At 36.8% G+C, this 9159-nt stretch overlaps 1 long non-coding RNA gene across 1 annotated transcript; it reads left to right on the top strand.

The window, feature by feature from the left end:
* Positions 1 to 6: 6 nt before the first annotated feature.
* On the top strand, positions 7 to 2780 carry LOC116217497. Its single transcript, XR_004162118.1, has 3 exons — positions 7 to 1535; positions 2200 to 2312; positions 2670 to 2780. It is a non-coding gene; the product is annotated as an uncharacterized LOC116217497 (long non-coding RNA).
* The last annotated feature ends 6379 nt before the right edge of the window (positions 2781 to 9159 follow it).

The raw sequence follows: 9159 nt of genomic DNA, 5'->3' as shown, positions 1-9159 counted from the left end.
TTTAAGTTCCAGGCTCTGCCCATGTTATACTATGTAGAAAAACCAATTGTTTTTAGCAGAACAGGAAAATAAGACTGAGATAACACATAATATTAATAAATATTGGATGCAGCAACACAGATCCTTTGATCCTGAAGAGATTTCAGACATTATCACTTGTACATTTATGAGGTAAGATGGGAGATGGAGAAATCATAGACTGCAAAACATTGGTACAGAACAAATACAGTGTGTTCAGCTTACGTTATAACAGCCTAATCATTCTCATCCTGATTCATATGCTTTCTTAATTTGCAGTATGTATTGAAAGTGACAGCCAGCCACCAAAAGGAAATAATTTTCGTATAGCACAGGTGTGTCAACCTCTATAGGAACTTGAATCTATACTGACTTTTTCACTACTTACTACATTCTTCATTATATTTAGCTTCATTATGATCATTCTAATCACAATAAAAACAATTAATAGTTGACTTTATAGTATATGTGCAAAATACTCAGGAGAAAGCAGTGCAACATAACAAACACACAACATAGAAACATAGTATTTACAATTCATAATCAGAGGGAAACAATGCATAATTTAGTATTTATACTTTATTATTAGAAGGATGAGATCACTAGATTTTTTTCCACATCACAGACTCCTTACTTCGGGAAAATAGATGCTATATATGATCTCAATTAAATGCAAATTTTTAAGCAACACTGAAGCCAACCTTTTCCCATTCCCAAAGGAAGAGCTTAACTTTGTTTACTTGCTCTTTAATTGTCAGCAAACATTGAAAAACAGCTTCTTTGTCAATAGATTTCTTTTCAAAAAGTCATCTTCAAAACATATTACGTATAACTATTTCTCACTGTATCCTTCTAATGAAACTGCCCCACATTTAGCTAGATTAAACTATAATGCAACAGGAGAACAATCGGCTGACAGGTCAGGCTCGAAGTGTTAGAGTAAGTGAGATTACATCAGATGGTAGCCAGTCACTGGCGAGGTTCTGCACATCTCCTTTTTAGGGACAGTTCTCTTTAACGTTGTATAATCAATGAATATGCAGATGTCATAATTAAGAAATATACAGGAAAGTTAGGCTAAGTAAGATAAATTGCAACAGGAAGATAATAAATGGAAATACTTACCAATGTTGCAGGCTCACAATATGCTCCACAAGGTCCAATCTCAGGAAGAGATCCTTCCTCAATGGCGGTCAGCACTTAAATGGTATGTAGGAGAGGTGCAGCCAGACTCCACCCCTTCCGGTAGCACAGCTGAATTGTCTTCACCTGTATTCCCATGGCTGACGCATTGCTTGCCTCAGGTTGTCAATCAGAGGCTCAGGCCGTGATTCAGCAGTTCCCATACAAACGTTTTCATAAATAGCTTGGAAGTTACACTAAGTGTCACATTCTGTAAGTTTGCAGACAACACAAAATTCGGAGGAGCATCCCACTCTACCTTACCTTGATAACTGTGAGCAGGTTTGGTCACCACAGTGTAAGAAGGACAAATCTATGAGAGATTATCCAAAACGGTGAGCTCCAAAGATGGGGAAAGATGTGGAGAAAAAGATGCATGAGGAGCAGCTGAAGTTCCTGGGTGTGCTCAGCCCAGAGCGGAGGAGTTGAGGGGAGGCCTGATGGCGGCTGCAGCTCCTCACAGGGAGCGGAGGGGAAGCGCTGAGCTCTGCTCTGCGTGACAGGGCAACAGGGCCCGAGGGAACGGCATGGAGCTGTGTCAGGGGAGGGGCAGGCTGGGGGTCGAGGGAAAGGGTCTGCACCACAGGGCGGTGAGCATGGAATGGGCTGCAGGCAGAGCCACATGTGCCAGAGTTCTGGGAGCAGCTGGACAACACTGAGACAAAGAATTTGCATTTGGACTTTTTCTAACGTGAGGTTTAGCTCTTTCCAAGGATTTTTTAATTTTTATGTATTTTTCTGGGTTTCAGTAAGGCTTTGTTTCATATCTCAAAAAAATACATAAGCACAGGCTAGAAAAGTAGACATCAGTTAATCCATCAATGCCTAGACTTCAGCTCTTTGATTTCATTCCAGTATAATAATCTCCAGTTTGTGCAGGTAGTTTCTATACCAGTATACAGAGTACTTCACTCTGCCATCTTAAGCTGTTTCTGTATAGATACAGTTTAAGGTCTTCTAGGCCTTATTTTATGTAAATATTTTACATTCCACTTACAGCAGGAGAGTTTACCAGAGAACAAGCGATGACACAGTAGATACTGGGCATCAAGTTTCATCTATAATTCCACTCTATCAGATTTTTAAGCTATGCTTATCTACACTGGCTTCTGGTAGGTAGTTTTTCCTGGCCTTGCACAGGCAGAAAAATTTTGCAAATAAAACTTGTCTATTATGTTGTTATTACCATGTTACTGCTGATATATCACCACTCCACGCATCTGACGCCACTCTGTGAGGTTTTTTTTGCATCAAAATTGACTGACAGATGGAAAACTATACAGCTCTAAGTTGTTTTTCTTGGCAATCCATCTTCAGGAGGGAAAAGACTGTGATGTGTCTATTTACAATAGAACTTATGGGAACCTCCAGCTACCACAAATAATTGTGACAGCACTGCACAGTATATCAGCTCTGCTCACTGATAAACTGTGTAGCTTGATAATTATGCTTTTTTTTCTTTTTTGCAGCAAACATTTTGGTTTATGTGCTACTAGAAAGAAATACTTCAAAGGGAAGGAAGATGACACAAGATTACTCACAGGAAGATTGCAGAAAGCAAATATATGTTATTATAATCATTTTTAATTAGTATTTGTATTTCTTTGGTATCCCAGGAAACCTTCATTATTAGCTAGAAACAACTCTTCGTTAGCAGGTCCACTGACTCAACAAGGATATGATGTTGTATTTTTTTTTTTTTAAACGCTGTTTGGATGCAAAAAATTCAAATCCTAGATTGTTCCTTTCTACTAAGTATTCCAGAGAAATTTTATTTAAAAAGTGTAGGAACTTTTTCTATTTAGGTAAACTACAGGCAACATAAAAGGCATCGGACAGCAGTAAAACAGCAGTTCACAAATAGCAAAAGACTGGATTAAAAATATAGATTTCCTCTGCAAGTGATTTGCACATAGCCCTCATGTAATAGTTCATCTTACATAAAATATACAAAAATTGAACAAAATTAACATCAGACATAAGCTTGGGAGAAAGATGAAAATGATTTCTTGGACACAGTCAAGACTACAACACTCAAATAGCAAGAGGTGCATTCTCATTTATTTTCCTTTAGCAGCAAATGTTTCACAACTTCTAGAAACTAGAACAGCATTAGCAGCAAAACCTGTGCATGCTCTACCTTATGATTTTCATTGCAGAGTATACAGAAAGCAGGCTATCATCCTTCTGACAAGTTCATAAACACAACAAGGACCAAGTGAAATAAATACAACAGATATCTTTGGATATTCAGAAAAATCCTCAAGTTCATTTATACACAGTCTTGATGCAAGTCTTAAAGAACACCAGTTGATCTGTAATCTGAACAGAAGAGTCCCGCTACTGCAGAACAGCCTCATCTTCATAGCATTCAGGTTGAAGAGCAGTAGTCAGTAGAATGCTGGTTTGAATTACAAACTCCATGAAACGTAACTGGTTGTACTACAAATTAGCAACAATGAGAGGCATTTACATGAGCAGTAATTCCCAAATAACCTATTACAGAATACTTTCTGTCATGCATCACAACATGGAACTTCAGATTCTGGAGGGATCAGACTGCATAAGCAAGTAGGATAAATTTGCAACAGGAATAGTGTGGAAATCTTATTAGATACCACTGATGTCTAGTGTTCTGCTAGAATAGGATTAATATCCTTTTCTAAAATGTTATCATCATTCTTTTGATGGCTACGTACCTGTTCTGATTTCTTCAACAGAGGCTTCAGCCTTAATTTCCTGTGGTAATGGTTCTCCACTCCAGATGCATATTGTATGGAAATGTCTACACTTTTATCATGCTGGAAAATCCTGCTTTTCATCTAATAGACTTCCAATATTTTGCACATTGTAAGAGCAGAAGAAATGAAGCTCCTACTTTATTTTACCATGTCATTTGTCATTTTATTATTTTTCCCCTCTTCTTAAAAGTAATCAGTCCTAAACTCTGACTGTTTCCATTGACTTTTTTTTTTTTTTACATCCACAGATACACTTCAATTTTACTATATTATTTTCCAGGTGGAAAAGCAGCACAGACTACATACACAAAGACTGTACTACTCATTTATCTAACATTACTGAGTTATCTAATGTGCTCCTTCCTTGCACTCAAGATTTTTCTCTTCCTTAGAATTATATACACATTGGAAGATGTATGTAACATTCACGTTCATTTAAAGCCTAAGATCTCCAGCTAAACCCCACCACTCAACCAACACAGGAAGATGGAGTCCTTAGCCCAAGGACTGGAAGTAGAAATTCATGCAGCAATCAATTGATTTACTAATAATATTTCATTACAGTACAGTACATCATCCATTAGATTTTTTTTTAATGTTACGTGTTTTCCATATACCTACACAATTACTAATATTTTTGAGATACTGTAAGCAGAAATATGAAACGTAACACTGAAGGTGTTCCTCATGACCACAAGTTGAGATTGCTAAATTAAAACAAGATTTGACACCAGATATAAATAAGTCTAAATACATTTTTAATGTATTTTGTTATTAAGTTTGAGCTGTTCCACATTTAATGCATTATTTCATAATATCAGGTACTGCTTTTACATATGCAATAATTTTAGGCTTTATTAGCAGGCAGATTTATGCAAATAATTGTTTAGGACTAACTGTGGACCATTACTACTCATGATTGTAGTAGAACAGGCACATAAAAGTGATTGTGAATTTGAAGTATGAAGACCTCAATGAAAAAAGGTTGTCTCAATTCTGGAGCACTGTATCATGCATTCATTTTTTTTTTCCTTCAAAAAACTGTTTATAAAGCAAAAGGGATACAGAACAAAGACAAGAATGACTGCAGTCAGGGAAACATTTGATAAAATGAAAATCATATCTAGAAACATGACTAAAATCCAAAGGGGATAAGTTAATACCATTGAACAGAAAGACAAGAAAAGACTCATGACCTGTTGTAGTCTAAGTTAAGCTCCATGGGATAAATGAAGAGGAAAACCCACGATCAGTAGGAAGCCTGGTTTCCTATAGGTCTGCAGTAAGACTTTAGAGCAATTACACAAGCATTGGTGCAGTTCTCTGCTTTATTTAGGCAAAATCCTATCGATAGACCAAATTCAGAAAAAGGTAAAATGTCTCCAGATCAAGTCAAAGCTTTTTTATCTTTTGTCCATCAGCCAAAAGCATGGACACATTGTTAAGTTGGCAGTGCAGAGATATTCAGAGGCAGAGGACAGTCAGATGAAGGCATCTCACAAAGTCACTCTTAACATCTTTGAGAAGTCTCCAATGTTTCGCTTTTTGAAGCTGAATAACTGCTTCAGTTATCTTCAGTGGAGATTCAGAATGGAAGAGAGACTCAGTACTAGAAAAAAATACAGCAAGAAAACCAATAAGATGATGCATGAATCCACTGTAATGCTCAAAGAATTTATCCTACACACTTTTAAGCCTTTTGCAGGAGGTATGAAACTGTCATGAGCAGATTCTTTCCTCCATTATAGCAAGGGCTGCTGGTTATATTATTTTCATCCTGCCTGAGTTTTGATGCTATATACCCCTCAGATTTGTTCAATTACATGCGCTGAGTATGACCAGGAGAACATACCAGGAAATATCAAACACAATACACTGAAGTAGTTTCTGTTTCAACTCCAGTTCAAAAAAGGTCCATAAAGAGGCAAAAAATTTAATTCTCCTGTTTCGAGGGACTTCCATAAAATATTAGAAGAAAATTCTTAATTCTGTCTTTCTTTGGTACTGATACTCATTTTAATCCCCCTTAAGGCATTTGCAGGCACTGTGGTCCAGACTTGGAAGTACTGAAGAGATCAACTTGCACTGATTGAAGCACTGAATGCATTTGAGAATACAGTCTCAACACCGTATTTGATTGGTATTTCAACAAATTATATATATGATAGAAAGAGGTCAAAATGAATTGGCAAAGTACATGCAGAACTGGTCAGAAGGCTTGCATGAAGCCTGCAACATCTCACTCAAACTGAATCAGGCAGTTAGTGTGTTGCTTCCTTCAGAACACTTCACAGATATTGATTCTAGCCTTCTATTTCAATGGAAAAAGAGCATATGGAAATATCAAATATAGCATAGTGCATTACATATCAGGAGCTTTCAGTTTCCCTTCAGCGTTGGAGGATCAGACATTAGCAAAAAGCTCCTAACTGAATGGATGGTTGCAAGAAGGATTTGAACAACGCTCTCAAAAATACGGTTTGATTTTTGAGTTGTCCCGTGTGACGCCAGGAGTTGAACTCTGTGATTCTTGTGGGTCTCTTTGAACGTGAGATATTTTATGATTTTATCAGTGGATCAGCAGACTACAGCTGTTGTTTCTGGTGTTCCTACATCTTCATTATTCATACTTTAAATTTAGTCTGGACACCAGGACTGAACATCACCTCTGCATGCACATGACTCAAATCTGAATTACCACTCACTGGTTGTTATGCCTGCAAGAGGAGTGAGTTACATTGGGATGCACATCTGGAGCAAGATTTGTTTTATTTCTTCTGAAGACACTCTAGTTCAGAATCACAGAACAGCCCTGCAGAGCAAAGCAGTGTGCATGAGGCAGGGGCAGCTAGGGAATTTGCTTTGAAATTGCACTGTTGATTTAAAGAAAAATGCATATTCGATCAGGTGTTCTTCTGTCTATTATGAAAAAGACTTGAAAATGTACTAGCCTTAATCACCGAGTATTCACAGGTTATGTACTACTTTTGGTGACAACATTAATGCATACTAAAGGCCCTGCACAATCATGCGATAACATATTACTAAATTTAATGAGATCATGCAAGAAGTTCGCTCACTGTACCATAGTATTTTTACATTAACAACACTGGATTTTTGATCTAGAAATATTAGAGTTTGTTTTATTGTACTACATAAATATCTAAAATAAGATTCAGAAATTATCTATGTAACGATCAAACCTGCAATTAAAGAATGGAGAATACAAAAAAGCACCATATGCTAATTTTGAATAGTCCTTAAGATTTCAAGCCTGAATGCAGAGGTAACTAACTCAGAGAATCAGCAGGACAAAGATAATACAGCTCAGAACAATTTTCCATTTATATGAGCAATACACACAACTGCTTCTGTATCTTCCACTATAAAAACAAAACACTGCTATATTTTAAAGCAATGGTCCCAGACCACATAGCTATACAAGCAGAGAATTGCTTTATGCAGTGTTTCAAGCTATTTCTATAATATTTTCATAAGCAATTAAGAGCTTTCTCCTATACTATTCTAGGAAATGAGAATTTTTTATTCAAACGGATTAGAAGCAGAGGCTCTGAATCTTCAGAATTTTTAAGTCTCATTGAGGTCAATTAAAAGCAAGCTTGCACTTAAAAGGAGAAAGAATGCTCTTTGTTTTACTCGTTTGTTTAAATAATCAAAATGGAAGAGGAAGCTTATTTTTAATTTTTGCCATCACAGCTCTGAAACAGAGCAGCTCAGCTGGAAGACATGGAAATTTGCCTGTGGCAAGAGGCTATAGAGACACAATAACAATTTGAGAAAGCAGCACAGCATTTGTCTTCCCTAAAAGTTAATGTTCTGCTCCTAGTGACAAGTACCCAACTCCCTAAGTTGTTCATATATTCTGATCTACACAGGGTATTTGAATATACCACTGGCATACAGGTTTGCTTTTTTTTTTTTTAAACAAACAGTAAATAAAGCTTTTCACAAGCAAAGTCATCTTTGTACATAGCTTGATAAATGCTGACACATGCAATGAGATTGTAGTAGAACATTGAAGTTATGAATATTTTCTGTCAGAAAGTGGATATTATTTAATCACATATTCAAATATAAGAAATTGTTCCACAACAGAGCAAACATTCCAACTCCCAATTCCTCTAAGTGAAATAGCAACATCATTAATGATTAACACTGATGTTCCACTCTGCTTATTATAACACACAAATACTTGAAGTGGCAATGTAATCAGCTATAACATGATAATTCTCCACATCAGCCTTTGGCTGCATTGTGATCTTTATATTTATCATAAATTCATTCTGAATCTTTCCTTGATATGCATCTTCCCTCACTGATAACTTTGAGCTCAGATTAAGAAATTGATTACCTTTCTTCTGATGCTTATAATGGAATCTTGAGACAGGCTTTACTAAATTTATTATATTTTCCTTTAACATATTGTAGAAATTATGGAATTGATGTGCCAATATCATTCTAAAAGTGATTCAAATGAAATACTGTGACATGATTTACACTTACAATCTTATGCACTCAGGCTTTAGAAGGCAAAGGTCTTATCAGAAAACTAAATCAAAACTTGAGTTTGCAAGATCAGCAGAAGATGTGTGCTACTGAGCAGCCACGTGATACTTAGAATCATAGAACATCCTGAGTTGGACTCTATAATCCTTTTGCACACTTTGCAACTCCTAGCTTCACACAGGATCACCCAGAATTCAAACCACATGTCTGAGAGTGTAGCCTAAATGCTTCTTGAACTCAGCAAGATCAGTTGGAGCTGCTCTGGGGAACCTGTTCCATGCCCAACCACTTACTCGTGAAGAATCTTTTCTTAACAACCAGCTTAAACAACTGACCAAGGTTTGCTGCAGAACATATCAGCCATCAAGTCCACCAGTAAAGTACATTTTAAAAATCCAAAGTTATGGAAAGAAATAAGTTACTTTATATAGAAAATATACATAATAAAAAGAAAACAAATGAGCAAATTTCATCAAAAACTGGGGGACTGGAAGTCCCTGAGGGAGGTGATCCTCCCCCTCTATTCTGCCCTGGTAAGGCCTCATCTGGAGTACTGTGTCCAGTTCTGGGCTCCTCAGTACAAAAAAGACAGGGATCTCTTGGAAAGAGTCCAGCGGAGGGCCACAAAGATGGTGAAGGGCCTGGAGCATCTCCCCTATGAAGAAAGGCTGAGTGAAGTGGGTCTGTTTAG

This window comes from Meleagris gallopavo, chromosome 1 (assembly GCF_000146605.3).
Source record: "Meleagris gallopavo isolate NT-WF06-2002-E0010 breed Aviagen turkey brand Nicholas breeding stock chromosome 1, Turkey_5.1, whole genome shotgun sequence".
NCBI classification, from domain to species: domain Eukaryota; kingdom Metazoa; phylum Chordata; class Aves; order Galliformes; family Phasianidae; genus Meleagris; species Meleagris gallopavo.
This window is presented reverse-complemented; position numbering and strand designations above follow the sequence as displayed.